This window comes from Hevea brasiliensis, chromosome 15, assembly GCF_030052815.1.
Source record: "Hevea brasiliensis isolate MT/VB/25A 57/8 chromosome 15, ASM3005281v1, whole genome shotgun sequence".
Taxonomy (NCBI): Eukaryota; Viridiplantae; Streptophyta; class Magnoliopsida; order Malpighiales; family Euphorbiaceae; genus Hevea; species Hevea brasiliensis.
In genome coordinates, this window is record NC_079507.1 from 9347946 (window position 1) to 9368711 (window position 20766).

Sequence of the window (20766 nt, forward strand, 5' to 3'; positions counted from 1 at the left end):
CATCATTGATTGCATTGCTGTTCCATGTATAAAAATGGACTTTGAGGTGCTAGTAACAAGTCCACTAGGACAGGAAGTCAGAGTTAATAGAATGTATAGAGATTGTCCTTTGGTAATCCAAGGACACACTTTCCTGTCTGATCTCATTGAAATGCCCTTCAGAGATTATGATATCATCTTGGGCATGGATTGGTTATCTAGGCATCATGCCATGATTGATCAGAGGTCAAGACACCACTTTTGGCCTTCCTCAAGACAATGATGTGGTAATACATGGGAGAGGCAATTATTGCCATCAAACATCATTTCGCCACACTAGCCAAAAAATGATCGTAAAGGGGTGTGAAGCCTACTTGGCACATGTGGTAGACACCCAAGTGGGGAGTCCAAAGATTGAAGGACATCCCTACAAGACATGACTTTCGGATGTGTTTCTGATGAATTGCCGTGATTACCTCGGAAAGAGAAGTGCGCTTTGAAATTAATGTTATGCTCGGTGTGGATCCAATCTCCATAACGCCATACGTAATGGCACCAGCAGAGTTGAAGGAGTTGAAGATACAATTGCAAGAATTACTTGAAAAGGGCTTCATCCGCCCTAGTGTGTCACCTTGAGGAGCACCAGTGTTGTTTGTTAAGAAGAAGGATGGTACTTTCCGCTTATGCATTGACTACCTAGCTTGAATAAGGTGACAATAAAGAATGATATCCATTGCCTCGCATTGATGATCTGCTTGATCAATTGAAGGGTGCAATTGTATTCTCCAAAATTGATTTGCGATCCGTTATTATCGATTGAAGGTGCAAGAGCGAGTATTCCAAAATCGCCGTAACTCGGTATGGCCACTATGAGTTTCTAGTAATGCCATTCGGTTAACAAATGCTCCACCGCTTTTATGGATCCGATGAACACTATCTTCAGACCATATCTTGATCAATTTGTGGTGGTGTTTATTGATGACATTTTGATATATTCAAAGAATGCAAAGGAGCATGACAGACGTCTGCGGATTGTACTGCAGACTTTAAGGGAGAAACAACTATACGCCAAGTTGTCGAAATGTGAATTTTGGCTGAAAGAAATCTCCTTTTTGGGACATGTTGTGTCAGCTGAAGGGATCAAGGTAGATTCCAAAGAAGGTAGAAGCTATCCTTAATTGGAAGCCGCCTAGGAACATCACGTAAATTCACGATTTTAGGTTTAGCTAGATATTACCGTCGGTTTGTGAAGGGGTTTTCTATGTTATCTTCTCCACCACCAAACCGCCGGAAAGATGTAAAATTTCAGTGATGATAAATGTCAGCAAAGTTTTGATGAGTTGAAGAGGTGTTTGACTGAAGCTCCAGTTCTCACTTTACCTACTCCAGGTAAAGAATACACAGTTTATAGTGATGCTTCTCACAATGGGTTAGGCTGTGTACTGATGCAAGAACGGAATGTCATTGCTTATGCATCACGCCAGCTGAAACCGCATGAGAGGAACTACCCAACACATGATCTGGAGTTAGCAGCTATTGTTTTTGCTCTGAAGATCTGGAGACACTATCTGTATGGGGAGAAATGCTATATTTACACAGATCACAAGAGCTTGAAGTACTTAGGCACCCAGAAGGAATTAAATTTGAGGCAGAGGAGATGGTTAGAACTCATTAAAGATTATGATTGCTTAATAGACTATCAGCCAGGGAAAGCAAATGTAGTGGCTGACGCCTTAAGTCGCAAGACTATGGCAAGTCTCAGAATTTCTCCCATGTCCATGTTATATGAGTTGAAAGCACAGCATGCCAGTTTAGAGATTGATGATGAGGCACAGACAGTAGTTGCTTGGCATGTACAGCCAGTGTTGATTGATCAGATCAGAAAGGCTACTCAGAGTGATGAAAAATATCAGAAGCTACTGAAAGAAGTCCAGCAGGGTAAGAAACCTGAATTCTCTGTGAGAGATGATGGTTTATTGCTACATCAGGGCAGAGTGTGCATTCCTAGTGATGTGGAATTGAGACAGATCATTATGAAGGAAGCACATGAGTCTCCATTTGCTATGCACCCTGGTGGAACTAAAATGTACAGAGGGCTGAAAGAGCATTACTGGTGGATGGGTATGAAAAGAGATATAGCTGAAATTGTTTCCAAATGCCTAACTTGTCAGTAAGTAAAGACAAAACATCAAGTTCCAGCTGATTTGTTACATCTTTTGTCAGTACCAGAGAGGAAATGGGAACGAATAACTATGAATTTTGTTACAGGACTTCCAAGGACACAGAGTAGTCATGATGCAGTATGGGTTATAGTTGACAGATTGACCAAGTCTGCTCACTTTTTGCCAGTTCGGATGGACTATAGCTTGGAAAGATTGGCCAGATTATACATATATGAGATTGTAAAATTGCATGGAGTGCCAGTATCAATTGTGTCTGACAAAGATCCTAGGTTCACTTCTAGATTCTGGGGTAGTCTTCAGAGAGCCCTAGGAACTAGATTAAACTTCAAGACAAAGATTCCACCCACGCATGAGATGGCCAGTCTGAAAGGGTTATTCAGATATTGGAGGATATGCTACAGGCTTGTGTGATTGAATTTGAAGGTAGTTGGGATACACACTTGCCTTTGATTTAGTTTGCTTATAACAACAGCTACCAATCAAGCATTGGGATGCCTCCATATGAAGCTTTATATGGCAGGAAGTGCAGAACTCCCTTATGTTAGGATGAGGTAGGTGAAAGGAAGATGATTGGGCCAGAAATTGTTCAGCAGACAGAGGAAAAGATCAGATTGATCAGAGATAGACTTAAGGCTGCATCAGATCGTCAAGTCCTATGTTGATCTGAAAAGAAGAGATATTGAGTATGCAGTGGGTGATAAGGTATTCCTCAAAGTTTCTCCTTGGAAGAGGATTATGAGATTTGGCAGAAAGGGGAAACTGAGTCCTCGTTTCATCGGACCATATGAGGTTCTGGAAAGAGTGGGTCCTTTGGCATATCAGTTGGCATTACCTCCAGAGCTAGCAAGGATACACTGTGTCTTCCATGTGTCCATGTTAAGGAGGTACAGATCTGACCCATCTCATGTACTATCAGTTGAAGAGATTGAAGTAAATCCAGACCTCTCATATGAGGAAGAACCCATAGAAATTCTGGCTTATGAGGTAAAACAGCTGAGGAATAAACAGATACACCTGGTTAAAGTGCTGTGGAACCATCATTCAGGCCAGGAAGCTACTTAGGAACATGAAGAGGATATGAGGAGACAGCATCCACAGCTGTTCAGAGACTAATACCAAGTAAAATTTCGAGACGAAATTTATTTAAGGGGGGGGGGGGGGAGAATTTTAACACCCCTAAGTTCGGTAGTGCGTTCTGCTGCTCCGGTGACCAGTGTTGTCTGGACAGCTAGGATGCCTAGAACTACACTTCAATATGAGTGAGGAGACATAAAATAATGAAATACAAGAAAAGAAAATACAAGAAAAACAAAGGAAAAATAATAGCAAAGAAATGTAACCAAGTTAAGCGAACCGGGAACCCTAGCGATGGGGGACCGCACTGGGAAGTCACGGTGTGGACCGTTGACTAGCCCTGGACTGCGGGGAACCCTGGAAAACATTTTTAGGACTTAAATAGACCCTTATTGAAGAATAAATCTCATTAGAAAAATCAAAGAAAAATTAAATAATTAGTATAAAGAAAAGTGAGAAATCGAAAAACAGACAAAACCCGGTGTTACCGAAAAATTGGGAATGTAACCAGAACAGGGGCATTATGGTCATTTGACATCCTGAATTGTCTTTTGACCTAAATGTCCATTAAAAATAAATAATATTACACTTAGAAAATATAATGAAAAATTAATTTGGTGGTACCTAAAGTAAATAGCTAAAAATTAAAGGTTTAATGTGGAATAAGTAAAAGTATCATTAAACAAATACTATCCTAACACTTAGTGGACCACTAAGAATTTTAATATGGATTAAAAATGATCATAAGTGGGCAGATTTCTCCCACTCAAACATTATCTTCTTGACTTGGACCTCCCATGCCGAAATGAAGGAGTGAGAAAACTCCCATGGCTGCCCACCTTCAAACCTTCACAACCCCATGATCAAGCCTCCTTTTCCCACACCTTTCTTCATTAAAGATTGTCTACACATCATAAGGAAGAGCTTGATACCAAAATCAAGAAGTTTGGTGAAGGTTTAGCAAGTTACAAGTATAGGTAAGTTTACATTTTTGAATGTTGCTTTGTTAAACTTTGTGTACATGTTATGGGTGTTGGATTTGTGAAGAAAGTTTTTAAGTTTGAAGAGTTATTGAGATGTTCATTTTGGACAGCCATGGAGTTATGTATTTGATGAAATATTTGTACATATATTTGATGAGAAATGATGTTGGTTATGGTGATTTAATATCCTAGTAAATTATTCCATATGTATATGGTGATTTTTGCACTTGGATGGAAATTGATGAATTGTAGGACACTTTGGTGTTGAGGAAGCTTTTCGGCAGCCTTGGGATTCTTGGATAAATGTATGTGTTCATGAAGGTGTTGGCAGAAATATTGACATTAAGGTTGATGGTTATGTGTATAGATTGATTGTGTAAAGTGTATGTAAGAACTAGTAAGGTTTAGGTGTATATGTGATTGTATTTAGACTTTGTAAATGTGAGTTTTAATTGGTGTGTTAAGGATGTTTGTAATCTTCCCAAAGTGATGTTAATGTAAAGTGGAATATGGTTTTGGTAATGAACCAAAACAGAATTGGTAAGGGAAGTGGACATATAGTAATGTAAGTGTGTAATTGATGTATGTTTAAGTAAGGTAGTTAAGGGCAGTATGCATTTTAGTCAATAACTTTAAATGTGTAACCTCAATTGGTATGAGACCAATTGGAGGTGGAACTAGGCACAAAATGTGCCAACTTTCATTGAGAAAGCATACCAAAATTCTGCTTGCAAGGTGACATAAAAAAATGACCAATTCGGATTAGGTGCAATTGAGACCTGAAAATGTACCAATTGGGCAGCAGTTAGTATTTAGGCCATAACTCATTCAAAACAGGTCCAATTGACCTGAAATTTTAAACATGAATAGTTAAGACCCATACCTACAAGTCTTATGAAGACACCAAAGCCCATAAATGACCAGAAGTAAGTCAAAAAGCTTGCACAAGTTCGGGTCCAAAAACTGGCCGAACCAAAGTTGACCAAATTGACCTAAAATTGACCTAATTTGATGCCATTTGACCAGCAATAGTATAATGACCATAACTTGGTCTACTTAACTCGGATTGACCTAAAATTTTGCCCCGCATTCCATAAGACATAGATCTACAAGTTTGTAGTTTTGACTGAAACCCGAAAACCGAGGGAACTAGGTCGTCCGGCTAGGTCAAACTAGTATCCTGGAATCCAGCAATTTGCAATAAAATGCAAGGAAACGCAGTATACATAGAAATGAGTTTGGTAAAACGTACCAACCCTAAAACCCTATCGAATGTGACATATTAATGACACTAAGACTTAATTTACCTAAAACGCATCGAGGGTCGGTATATTAGGTGATTGAGCAAATAATAGCCTTCAGTGAATTACTTATCGAACATTATCGTTAGAGACAGTTTAATTTAGTACTGAAACACTTCAAATTGTGTTTCTCAGTTACCAAAGACTCAGGAAAAGGGAAGGAAATACTGAGTCCAGACCCGGAGACAGTTATCAGAGGTTTGTGCACAACAACTATTTCTTTTGAATTATTTTCAATTGAAATAAATTATGACTATTTGCATATTATTGTTTTAAGTTGTGAAATTGTGAAAAATGGTTTGAATGATATTTGATGGATACTTATTGATTGAAAAGCACTGTAATTGGTTTGAAACCACAGCTATCATGTACATTGATTGTATTCCTCGCTAGCTTGTCTAGTGGGATGAATTGAATTCCCTCTCTGGCTGAAGTGTTGAGGTGTGTGCCTGTTGAGGACGAATAGAATGAGTACTCATATTTTTGCTAGCTAGCTATGTTATTCCTCATTAGTCATTGACTTTTGGGATGAATTGAATACCTCATTAGCCATCGGCTTTTGGGATGAATTGAACTTGGGAACATGATTAAGCTGTGTGTGATTTATTGATTTGTATTGTGAGATTGTGAAATGAATTTAAACTCTTATTGACATATACTGTCTTTTGAATTCAACCACGATCTGACTTATTGAAATTTATTGTGATGTTGAGAAATGGAGTTTAAATTCTTGTTGACAATTATTGTCTTGAAATTAACTATGGTTTTAAGTATCCACTATTTACATGACCTATGAATTGTGATTTAAATTGTATTTGGTTAATGTTGTGCACCACTGAGACATTGTCTCAGCGATAGCTTTATTCTTTGTCGCAGGTGACAGAACGAGCAGGCAGCAGAATAGGCTGCTAGTACCTCCAATGAGACTAGGGTATAATGAGTATAATGAGTATACCAATATTTTGTATTTTGTAATGTAATGATGTTCAATGTATGTACATATTGTTGTTGGTTTTGAGCAGTTGTAAATAAAAATTGTACATTGAAGTTGTAAAATAATTATGAGTTATTTTGACTTGTAAAATTATATTATATTTTCTCTATCTCAGTCCTTGAAAAATTACTGTGAATTTGACTTGAGAACTGTGTTGGGTTGAGAAAAATGTTGAAGTTGAGATTTGGAAATTTATTGAAGTGCTTTTTACAAGTTTTCTAAAGAACTGTTTTGTCCAAAATACAGATGGTACTCTGCCAAAATTTTTACAGAAATTCCAAATAATTCAAATGTGTTAGTTCTATCACTACAATTTAAAAAGGTTTTTAATACCTGTAAATAGTGCTCACCACGGTAAAAGAAGTAAGAAAAGTTTTTAAAATCCCTTGTAGTGTATTTAATGGATTATCAGTAGACGGAGTTGGTAATTCATTAGGTATACTACGGGATCATGTTATGCCTTACAGAGGGGTAGGGTGTGACAATTGAAGAAATGAAAATTTTAACCTTGGGCAGAATTTTGCACACTGAGTTCAGTGTGTTTGACAGCCCATAAATTGAGCTGAACAACTCCAATTGGTGTGAAACTAATTGGAAATTAAACTTAAGACATAGGGCTAGAATTTTCATGATGAGACCTAACCCAGAAATTGCCTAAAACTTGGCTTGAACCTAGAGATAAAATTCTGGAACTTGCAGAATTAGGCATGTAAATAATAAACTTTGCATGGGCTTAACCTAATCAAATTACTAAGCAAAATTGAGTCACCAAATCTGCCAAAAATCTAGAAATCTGCAAATTGACCATATAAACAGTAAATTTTGCAAGGCTATAACTCTCTCTAGAAAACTCGATTTAGGTGATTCTTGAACATAGAAAATTAAAACATAGTAGAACATTTCGTATGCAGTACTTGAAACCTAATTATGAATTTAACCCAACCAAATTACTGAGCAAAGTTGAGTTGATAAATCTGCTAGAGTAATGAATAGTAATATAAACAGTAAATTTTAAACATCCATAACTCTCTTTAGAAAGCTTTGATTTAGGTGATTCTTGAACTGATGAAAACTTAAAACATAGTATAAAATTTCATATGAAGAACTCAGAGCCAAATTATGAACGTAACCTGATCAAATTATTGGCCAAAGTTGAGTCACCAAAGCTGCTAGAAGTAACTCCACGTGAACAGTAAAATTCATTTGACTATAACTTTGGCTACATTGCTCCAAATGAGATGATTGAAAAAGGGACATAAATATGAGACATAGAGGGACAATTTTCATGAAGAACACCTCATCAAATTATGACTAAAACTAGGTAAAAATTGGGTTCAAATTTTAATGTACCAAGCTGCTAGAAAACTAAAACATTCTAAAATTTGCAAAGCTAACTTGGGATGCATTAGACATTCATGTAATGAGTTCTTAGTAGTAATTGAGATGAGTATTGAGGTATTTTATTTTCATGTTTTCAATAGAAAAAGAAGTTGGAATGGACAAGGAGAAGTAAGTGACAAAAAAAGGAGAAATATTGAAGGTTTGTGCACAACTAACCTTTTCTTCGTTTTTAACCTTGTAAATTGTTTAGAATGTATTTATTTGAATTAATTTTCTTTGCACAAGTTTACTTTGACTAAAATATGGTTTTTCTCTTTCATTTGAGAAATTTGGGTGTTGCCACCTCTATATGGATATTATGATGCTTTGAATGTGTTTATTGGTTTATAAATGTGATTGTTGAGTGAAAAAATTTTGAAAAGTATTTTGAAACCACAGTTAGTATGACAACCCCTTTCAAAACTCTTTAGTAGTAATGGCTACTTGGGATTGACAATGGATATTGATTATGTCTCCTATTAATAACAGTTAGTGGGGTAAGACTACATGAGTACTCATTAGCTAGCTAGCCATTCCCTCATTAATAACAGTTAGTGAGGCTGAGATTGCTTTGTCGTGGTGTACAACATGGCACTGATCGTGAAATTTTGTGTCATGGCCTGAACTGTGTGTTGATGTTGGCAACACTAATGCTTTATGAATTGTGATTTCTCATTTGAAATGTTATTCTAATAAATGACTCTTATGGACTTAGAACTATTGTGAAGTTTTTATGCTTAAGAAAAATGTGATTTATTATGCTTTGACAAGTTTTACTTAACTTTAAGTTTTAAAGTTATTAGTTGTGCACCACTGAGTGATATACTTAACGATAGCTTACTTATGTTGTCGCAGGTAAGGGAAAGGAGAAGGCTGCTGAGTGAGAGACTGGGAAGCAGCATTTTGGTTTTATCATAGGTATACCCCTATAATTTCCTTTTGATGTATTTTGTACCTATATGTATGGATGTACGGACATTGAGCAGTTTGTATTTAAAAGCATTACATTGCTATCACATTTTGAGTTTGTAACTATTTGCATTTTATTTTGAGACTTATGAAAATATAACTTTTGTAATATTTAGTCTATCATTATTTCCAATGAATGTTTACATGGAAGTTTAACTATTCCCATGCAGTTTTTTGCAAAAGAATTGATAAGATCTCAAAAGCTATGATTGTTTAAAATCCCTTGTAGCATAATTAATGGGTTATCGGTAGGTGTAGTTCGGTAATTCATTAGATATGCTACAGGAACATGTCATGCCTTACAAGGGATAAGGTGTGACATGTTTTAGCGGTATCAGAGCTATGGTTTTTATACAAGTTTTGAAATTTCATGTTTGAAAAAAAAAATTTTTTTGATAAGTACAACTGGTCAACTGTAACGCCCTCACTGTAGGTAGTCCGTACATTCTATTGTTCCGATTACTAATGTCTGTTGGGACAGCCAAAATGTCTGGAACTACACTTAAACTATAGTGAGGAGGCATAAATTGATGGAATAAATGTTAAGAAAATATAAAATAAAATTTAGAGAATTTATTAATTGGTATAAAATAATAAAAATAATTCGATATGTACTATGAAGGGTATTTTGGTCATTTCACTCCAAGAGGTGAATTTTGACCTAAATGTTAAATTAAAATTTAGAGAATAAAATAATTAACATAAATTAAAATTTATGAAATAATTTACGAAAATGAGAAGAGAAAAGAAAAAAAAAGTAAAGAAAGGAAAAGAAAAAAAAAAGAAAAGAAAAGCTTATGGAAATTAAAAAAAAAAAATCAAAGTACAAAAATAAATATAAATAGACGCTACAAGACTAATTGCCACCCACTTCCATCTTCTCCACTCTTTCTTCTCTCTCTCTCTCTTTCTCTCTTTGGCCGGCTGCAAGCTTCCATTTCCACCATTGATGTCAAGCTTTAAAGCTTGATTTTTCAAGCTTTTACCCATCAAAACCCATAGCCCACTTCATAAAATTTACTCCCTACTCCATAAGGAAGCTATAGACACCCATAGGAAGCAAGAAAATTGAAGTTTGGGAAGCTCAAGTAAGGTTAGTGCACTAATCCCTCTTCTTCTCTTTATTAAACATGAAAAACACGTTTAGCCAAGTATAAATATCATGAAAATAAAAAGAAAATCTTGAGGAAAGAACCCTTGAATTTTCGGCAGCCATGGAACTTGAGGTTTGTTGCTTTTAAGTGATGAAAAATGGCTTAATGAGAATGTGTGATGAGTTGAAATGTTTGGGAGTTTGATTGTGTAGTGTTTGTGTAAATTTGAAACTTTGAAAACTAGGGTTTGTGTAAATGATTGAAAACCTTATGTAAATGCTTGAAATTGACCTATTGAGTTGAGATTGTTGCTTATAGAAGTGTATTGCATGCAAATTGAAGTAAGGAAGTTGGAGGAGATTGAGTATTGGGAGTGTTTGATTTTTTGCAGGTTGGGACTTAATGAGTCCAGTCCATTTATTGAACCATAACTAAAAATGTATAACTCCAATTGGTATGAGGACAATTGGAGGTGAAGTTAGACTCAAAATAGCCCATTTTTCATGTAGATTCCATGCCCAAATTTTGTTAAAATCATGACCAATTCTCTGCCCAAATCCAGATGACCAAACACTAAAACCCAGAAAATGACCAAATGAACAGACTGTTCATTTGATCATAACTCTCTCTATACTGGTCCAAATAACCTAAAATTTACATCAATGGAAAGCTTAGACATAGGGCTACACTTTTCATGAAGACCACTTGACCCATTTTTTCCTTAAACAAGTCAAATTGTTAACACAAGTTAGGTCACTAAAACTAGCAACCCAGAAATTGACCAAAACACTGTTCCTTTGGTGTGCTTGACCAGATTTGGAAAAAATGCCATAATTTGGCCTCCAAAGTTGCAAATTGAGTGAAACTAGTGCCAAAAGTTTTATATGACATAGCACAACAATTTTTATGTTTTGACCAAGCTCCAGAAACCATTGCATCCTAGGGAAAATATTAGCCAAAGTTAGGAATTGAAATATGGGAATGTTAGGTTGAACCTAGAATGCCATTTGATACCCATGTGTTCATTTGGCCATAACTCCCACTAGGAAATTCCATTTGAGATGTGCCAATATGATCTAGAAACAAGATATTTAGGGCTACAATATTGATTCAGACACCTTTGCCAAATTCTAAGTGTAAAGACCCTAAAAAGAGAGTCAAAAATACTGCCCTAAAGTTTGACTATTGCCGTTATAGGATTAAGAGTCCAGGTCAATACATTGACCATAACTCACTACACCAAGCTTGAAAAATTATGAAATTGTACCTAGGAGTCCCTAAGACATATAGGAACAAATCTTATGAAGGAACCTAAGTTTAAAAATGACCATAAAATGATCAAATGACTGGTCAAAGTTTATTGACCAGGAATGGCCAATTCTGGACAGCTTAGAGGCAAATGGACCAGTTATGGTATTTTGACCATAACTTGAGTTCTATAACCCCAAATTGAGTGATTCAAAAACTGAAATTCAAGTTTAAACATAGAGGAGCAATTGTTATGAAGAAAGTGTGATCAGATAGACATCCTAACCCAGACAAATTCCGAGATAAAGTTATTACATCAAAATGAACCTAAAGAGAGGTTCATGGAAAAAAAATGCTATACATGATAATTAAAATACTCATAAGGCTAATTAAATATTAAAAATGATATGAATATGTAAATTAGGACTAATGTCCTATTAATATGAAATTAATGGTACCACTGAACAGTACTAGAAAATAGTGATAGTGAATAGTGCTAAAATAATTAAAATAATATTTAACTGCCCATAGTATACTTAGACTTATTTATTTAGTTTGGATAAATTGGCATACCAATTAGGGACTACAGATAGTAGTACTGCCTACCGAGAAAATCATGAACTGACAATATATGTCTGGTATGATTGTTCTACAGGCTATATGCCTACCTACTCGCCATTGTACCTACTTTATTTCTGGCTTTACAAGCCTGACAGCGGGTGTGCCTGACAGCTGGCCTCATGCCTGACAGATGTATACTAGATAGACATATGGCTGTTTAACTAGTATATTCTCGTGTATCCACCTTTGATAATTTTTTATAGGTTTCTTAGGCACTGAAAATAATTAAGTAAAACTGAATATACAATAAGTAAATAGAAAAGATCCCGATAATTTAAATTATTTCCAAAGTGAAATGAAAATGAAAAATACCTAGAAATTATGAAATTTTCCATATATAGAATTATTATTTAAATTGTTTAGTTATTGTTATCATAAATTATGCACTACTAAGCGTTATGCTTAGCGCGTTGGTTTTTCCATCACGTAGGTATTAGAGACCAGTCTGAGCAGCCGTAGCAGCAGCACCAGTAGTGCCCTAACAGAGCTCTGACCAGATCTGCCATGGACCATAGTCACCTCACTAATCTTTTTTTATTTTGGTAGGGCCCATGTATAGATTAGTATTTTGGTTCATTATGTCTAATCATGATGTAACTAATAGTTATGATGTATTTCATTTGGTCTTGTAATTAAACTTTGAGATTGAAATGAAAACTTGTAATTTATTATCTATGAATTTTTATATGAGTGCAATAAATGATACTTTATTTTGAGATCTCATAAATATTGTAAATCATATAATAAAGGAGAATATGATATGGAAATGTGTGAAATGAATATGGACATGTTAATAGGTGATCATTGGAAACCCGCTAGATGCTAATAAAATAGAGGAGGCTCTGTCCGGGTCTCCACAAAAGTAAGTTATATAAAAAAAACTCTACACATGGATTACTACTTTTAAATGACACTAAAAGTTTACAATAGATAAGATAAAACAAAATAGGGTGCTCCGACACTGAATGTGGAACTTTTTGCTCGGCTATACAGTAGACGGGTAAGGGGCGTCACATCAACTATCATTAATTAATACATATAGTGCATTACATCATAAATATGGACTAATTTAGGGAAATCTCCTTGTGTTGGTTGTCCAGGGAGTAGAATTCTTTGTGATTCAATATGGAAGAGGGGGATCACACAGTAGAGCAATTAGTAGCAGTTGAGGTACAGGGGGAGGCCCTAGCTCCTCAGAATGCCAGTGGATCAGCTGCACCCATCCCGTCCATGCAGTTTCCTACTCAGTTTGCTTAGCAGATAGCTGCACTATTTCAGTAAATGGCTGGTAATATACCAGTCCAAGCTCCTGTGCAAGCACCTCCAGTGCAAGCACCTCCAGTGCAACCACCATCCCCAGCTAGACAATATGACAAGTTAATGAAGTATGGGGCAACAGAGTTCAAGGGTACAGTGGACCCATTGGAAGCTAAGCAATGGTTAAAATGGATGGAGAGGGTATTCAAGAAACTGCACTGCACCGATGATTTGAAGTTTGAATACTCGGTCTCTCTACTACATGGAGATGCACATGAATGGTGGAAGACCATTCCCCACAGCCTGGTAGAGCCTCCAGTTCTAACTTGAGAACATTTTCTGAGAGAGTTTAGACAAAAGTATGTCCCTGATACCTATGTGGATATGAAGCTGCAAGAGTTTTTGAGTCTGAAGTAGGGTGATAGGACTATGGCAGAGTATGAGAGGGAGTTCTCTTGCCTGAGTCACTATGCTGGGAGTTTACTCACCACTAGCAGAGACAGATGCAAGTGCTTTGAAGCCGGATTGAGGCCTAGCTTACGAATGCAAGTGGTTGGGTTTCGACATGAGAACTTCTCAGAATTGATATCCCAAGCCCTGGAATTAGAAAGGATTGAGTTAGAAGGGGCTGTTAGAAAAGGAACATAAGAAAAAGACAAAAGTGGGAAGACTTCTAGTCAAGCTTCTGGTAACAGTTCGGGTAAGAGGAAGAGCTTTGGGGCACCGAGAAATAGAGGATCTAACAGGGGAAGATTCTTAGTGCAGAGGCCACCTAAATCCGATCAGCAGACATCTAGGGGTTCCTTTCCTGTCCATACCTGTGAAACCTGTGGCAGGACTCATAGAGGAGTATGTTATAAGGCCATAGGAGCCTGTTACAACTATGGTAGAAGTGGGCATTTTGCTAGAGATTGCACTAGTGCCGCAAAACTGAGTCACTTGCCACCATTAAGGGGTTTATTCAAGGTTTTGCTTCCAGAGGACAACAGACAATTAGTAGAGGCCGAGGTTGGGGTTGAGGTAACACTTCTAGCAGCTAGGGCATAGGGAGCCAACCAGAGCAGAGTGGTGCACTAGCCAAGGTGTGTACCATGCGCCAGAGGGATGAAGCTGAGACATCAGAAGTTGTGGCTGGTACTTTCTCCATCTTTGGTAGATATGTATATGTGTTGTTTGACCCTGGTTCTACACATTCTTATGCTAGTGCCAGTATTGCATGCTCTGTTGCTATTCCTTTTGTGAAATTGGATTATGATGTGCTAGTGACTAGTCCTTTAGGACAAGAGGTTAGGATGAACAAATTATATAAAGATTGTCCTTTGGTGATCTAAGGACATACATTCCTGTCAGACTTAATTGAAATGCCCTTCCGAGATTATGATATCATCTTAGGCATGGATTGGTTAGCTAGGCATCATGCCATGATCAACTATAGATTGAAAACAGTCACTTTTGGTCATCCCGAGTATGCGGACGTAGTGATACATGGGGAGAGGTAGTTATTGCCATCCAACATCATTTCAGCTGCACTTGCTAGAAAGATGATTAGAAAGGGATGTGAAGCTTATCTAGCTTATGTGATAGACACCTAGGTGGGGAATCCAGATCTTAAAGATATTCTAACAGTATGGGATTTTTTAAATGTCTTTTTAAAAGAATTGCTGAGATTGCCTTTAGGAAGAGAGGTGCAATTTGAAATAGAGACTATGCCTGGTGTAGAGCCAATCTCCACCACTCCTTATAGGATGGTACCTGCTGAGTTGAAAGAGTTGAAAGTGCAATTGCTGGAATTGCTAGATAAGGGTTTCATCCACCCTAGCATGTCACCTTGGGGAGCACCAGTATTGTTTGTGAAGAAGAAGGATGGTACTCTCCGTCTATGCATAGACTACAGACAGTTGAACAAGGTGACCATAAAGAACAGATATCCTTTGCCACAGATTAATGATTAATTTTATCAGTTGAAGGATGCAACTGTATTCTCCAAAATTGATTTGAGATCAGGCTACTATCAGTTGAGAGCGCAGGAGCAGAGTATTCTTAAAACTGCCTTTAGGTCTTGGTATGGCCATTATGAGTTCTTGGTGATGCCATTCAAGTTGACTAATGCTCCAGCTGCTTTTATGGGCCTGATGAACACTATCTTTAGGCCATATTTGGATTAGTTTGTAGTGGTGTTCTTTGATGATATTTTGGTGTACTTAAAGAATGCAGAGGAACATGACAAGCACTTGAGGATAGTGTTGCAAACTTTGAGGGAGAAACAGTTGTATGCCAAATTATCAAAATGTGAGTTTTGGCTAAAGGAGATTACTTTCTTGGGGCATATTGTATCTTCAGAGGGTCTCCAGGTGGAACCTAGTAAAATAGAAGCCATTCTTAATTGGAAGCCACCCAGAAATATCACGGAAGTTCGGAGTTTCCTTGGTTTAGCTGAGTATTACTAAAGGTTTGTGAAGGGATTCTCCATGCTAGCATCTCCACTGACTAAGCTACTTAGAAAGGATGTGAAATTTCAGTGGACTGATCTGTGCCAGGAAAGTTTTGATGAGTAAAAGAGGTGTTTAACTGAAGCTCCAGTTTTAACTTTGCCTACCTTGGGTAAAGAGTACACCATATACAGTGATGCTTCTCATAATGGATTGGGTTGTGTGTTGATGCAAGATAGAAATGTCATTGCTTATGCTTCTCGCTAGCTTAAACCACATGAGAGGAATTATCCTACACATGACCTGGAGTTAGCAGCCATCGTCTTTGCCTTGAAGATCTAGAGACATTACTTGTATGGAGAGAGATGTTATATATACATAGATCATAAAAGTTTGAAGTACTTGGGCACACAGAAGGAGTTAAATTTGAGGCAGAGGAGATGGTTAGAACTGATAAAATATTATGATTGCTTAATAAACTATCAACCTAAAAAAGCTAATATTGTAGCTGATGCTTTAAGTTGCAAGACTATGGCTGGTTTGAGGGTTTCTCCATTGTCCATGGTGCACGAGTTAAGGGCATTCAGGTGGTAGCTACTTGGCAAGTGAAGCCAATGTTAACAGAACAAATTAAAGCAATTGCACAAAATGATGATAGTATGTGAAGTTGATGGAAGAGGCTCAGGATGGCAAGAAACCAAAGTTGTCAGTAAATAATGAGGGCTTGTTGTTATATAAGAGTAGAATGTGCATTCCTAATAATGTTGAATTGAGGTAGACCATTTTAAATGAAGCACATGATTCACCTTTTGCGATGCACCCTAGTGGAAACAAAATGTACAAAACTATGAAAGGGCACTATTGGTGGATGGGAATGAAGAAAGACATTGCAAAATATGTTGCCAAATGCCTAACTTGTCAGAAAGTAAAAGCAGAACACCAAGTGCCTGTAGGGTTGCTATAGCCATTGCCAATTCCCGAGTGGAAATGGAAAGGAATCACTATGGATTTAGTGATAGGACTTCCACGTACATAAAAGAATCATGATGCAGTTTGGGTTATTATTGATAGATTGACCAAGTCTGCACACTTTTTGCCAGTGAGGATGGATTACTATCTGGAAAGATTGGCCAAACTGTACATTGATGAAGTGGTGAGGGTGCATGGAGTGTCAGTGTCTATTGTGTCTGATAGAGATCCTAGGTTCACTTCTAGATTTTGGGGTAGTCTCAAAAAAGTCCTAGGAACTAGATTGAACTTTAGTACAACATTCCATCCACAAACAGACGGCCAGTCTGAAAGGATCATTCGGATTTTGGAGGATATGCTTCGAGCTTGTGTGATTGAGTTTGAAGGGAGCTGGGACACACACTTGCCTTTGATTGAATTTGCTTATAACAACAGTTATCAGTTAAGCATTGGGATGCCTTCACATGAAGCACTTTATGGCAGAAAGTGTAGAACTCCCTTATGTTGGGATGAAGTGGGGGAAAGGAAGTTGATTGCCCCAGAATTAGTATAGCAGATGGAAGAAAAGGTCAAGATCATTAGAGACAAACTCAAAGTTGCATTGGATAGACAGAAGTCCTACTTTGATGTAAAGAGAAGAGATATTCAGTACAGTGTGGGTGACAAGGTGTTCCTAAGAGTTTTCCCATGGAAGAGGATCATGAGGTTTGGTAGGAAGGGGAAACTGAGTCCTCGCTTTATTGGGCCATATGAGGTTCTGGTAAGAGTGGGTCCATTGGCATATAGGTTGGCATTGCCTCCAAAGTTAGAAAAGATTCAAAATGTCTTTCATGTCTCCATGTTGAGGAGGTACATATTAGATCCCTCTCACATTTTGCTAGTAGAGGAGATTGAGGTAAATCCAGACCTGACATATAATGAAGAGCTCATAAAGATTTTGGCATATGAGGTGAAGCAGCTGAGGAACAAGCAAATACCTCTAGTGAAAGTGTTGTAGAACCATCATTCAGGCCAGGAGGCTACATGGGAGCGTGAGGAGGACATGAGGAGACAACACCCACTACTATTCAGAGACTGAGACCAGGTAAATTTCGAGGACGAAATTTTATTCTTAAGGATGGGAGAATTGTAACACCCCAAACTATCGAGTTATGAATAGTATCATTTTTGGTTTGTAACTAGTACTATTCAAAGACACCTTGAGGACAAAAAATAAAAGGAAAATTAATTGAGATAGACACAATAAAAATTTAAGTGAACCAAAAATCTAAGGACTCTTCATGTATTATGAAAAAGAAGAATTATAACCCAATGAGGGGCATCTTGATCAATTCACTTCAAGAGTTGATTTTTGAACAGAATGTCAATTAAATTAAATTGAAAATAATATATTGAATTATGAAGAAATTTTGAGGAAAAATTAAAGTATAAAATGAAAAGAAAAGAAAAGAAATAAAATTTAAGTTTAATTTCATTTATGACACAAATTAAAAATTTATAATTAAAATAAATTAAATTTTTGGGGTAAATATATAAAGGAGACAATTATACCAAAAATTAAAAAGACAATTTTCTCTCTCTTTCACCCCATTGTGCCACCACCCTCTCCACTTTCTCTTTCTCTTCTCTTTTCTTCACTTCCATTAACACTTCTTCCCCATCTTTGATTTCCCCACTTTCCTTTCATAGGTCCTTCATCTATTTAGTAGAAACATCAAAAAAAAACTTTGATTGAGAGATTTAAATAAGAAGAACGAGAAATTGGAAGAGATTTGAAGTGGGAAAAATCATCAAGGGAGGTAAGCTCTCTCTTTCATGCTTAATGAACTAAGTATGATTTGAATCAAGTTTGGGTGTGATGAATTTACATGAGAAAGCATGAAAAACATGCATGAATCTTGAAAGAGATTTTTTGCTTGCTTGGGTAATCTAGGGTTTTGGCCAATTTGGGGAAAATTGTAGGAGCAGAAGCATGAAAAACACAAGTTTAGATCATTGAAATTCAAAATTTTTCATCTAGGGTCACATGCATCATGCAAGATTTATTTTTATCTGTTTGATTTTAATGATAAACAACATATTAAAACTCTTTTAATATATTTTTGGATTTACATTTGCCATTTAAGATTTTAGAATTAATAGATTAATCTATTAGAACTATAGATTAGATCAAGAACAAGTGCACTAACCTTTTGATGCACTGTAGTGTGTTTGGCACCTTTGGGATGCGTCTTTAGGACACCAGATGTTGTCCCTCTAGCTTGTCTACACCAAGATCACCTATGGCAGCCCTTGAACAGCTTCTAAAGCTTTTTCTATGAATTAGAAAATCAAGTTTTTCCTTTTGAGAGATTACAGTTGTAAACATGACACTAGAAACAATTTCTAGTATTTTTAATTCAAGAGATTGTTTGCTAATCTCTTTGAAATGACGAGAGATGAAGAAGAAGAGAAGGGAGAGCAACCAAGGGTGGCAGCACAAAGAGAGAATGGCAGCTTATGTTTTTGTTTTTTCATCCTTACACTTATATAGCTAGGTCACCACTTAAAACCCTTGCCACATGTCACCTTCTGATTGGCTCTAAGTTTTAATTGACCCAATCACATTGTGCCAAGTGTCAAACCTATATTTAATCTTGACTTTGATCATCTTACATGATTAAAAGGCATATGGCAAGATTATGTGTAGTGCCATGCGTCACCATCTCATGGTGCCACATGTCACCCTGTGAAATGACCAAAATACCCTTGTGTCTTAATTTTGAATTCTCAACCCAAAATAATAATTTCTCTTCTTCTAATAAATTTATATCAAATATAAATTAATTAATTAATCTCTATTAATTAATTTCTCATTAATTAAATTCATATTTAAATACTTTAAATATAAATTTAACTTATATTATACATCTAATATAACACCCCTATGTTCGGTAGTGATTTCTACTGTTCCGATGACCAGTGTCTGTCCGGATAGCTAGGATGCCTAGAACTACATTTAAATGTTAGTGGGAAGACATAAAATAATGAAATATAAGAAAGAAAAATACAAGAAAAACAAAAGAAAAATAATAGCAATGAAATGTAACCAAGTTAAACGAGCTGAAAACCATAGCGATGGGTGACCGCACCAGGAAGTTGCGGTGTGGACCATTGACTAGCTCTGGACCACGGGGAACCCTAAAAAATATTTTTAAGACATAAATAAACATCTATTGAAGTATAAATGTCATTAGAAATATCAAAAAAAAAATTAATTAATTAGTACAAAGAAAAACGAGAAATCAAGAAAATGATAAAATTCGGTGTTACAAAAAAATCGGGAATACAAACTGAATAGGGGCATTTTGGTCAATTGACACCCACGTTGACTTTTGACCTAAATGTCCATTGAAAATAAGTAATATTAAACTTTAAAAAATGTTAAAGAAAAATAAGAATTTGATACATAATGTAAATAGTGGAAGTTGATGGTAAATTTGCAAATTATGGAATTTGAAAATTAATAAATCATAAACTAAGCTTAGTGGAGCACTAACTACACATTATGGGACATAAATAAATCTAATTGAAGACAAAAATATTCCATTCAGCATCTTTTTCCTCATTTTATCTTAAAGTTGCCGAAACCATTTCATTCCAAAGAAAAGAAAAAAACTCCATTGCCATCCCATATGTGGAGCTTCATCCACTCAAGATCAAGCCATGGAATCATCAAGTCTTCTTAATTAAAGTTGATTTACACATCATGGGCAGCATTTAGGAAGCAAGAAAAAGGAGTTTTGGTGAAGTTTGATCAAGCACAAAAAAAGGTTAGTGCTTAATCTTTCCATTTTCCTTCAATAATCCTTGTGTTGAGCTTTGGGTAAGTTGAATTGCTAAGAAAATTTGAGGAAATGATGAGTATTGGTGAACCTTAGTTTTGGCAACGATGGAAATGCAGGGTTAGTGACTTATTCTTATATGTATTTGATGGGAATTAAGGTTGATTAACTCAAATGAAAGTTGTAGTAGGTTAATGTTCAAGTATGTGCATGTTAATGCATTAAGGGTTTAAAATGGGACCTTGATGCTTTGGCAAACTGCCATGTTTGGCAGCCTATAATATTATGAAATTGTATGTGAGTATATGTAATTTATTGATGAGATGTCATAATGTTAAATTGTGGGCAGCATGTGTAGTTGATATTGAAGTATGAGTATATGGAAGTGTATGTGTAATATTGATATTGAAGTATGTTGAATTTTGGTAGAAGTGAATGTTGAACTTGAATGGTGTATTGTG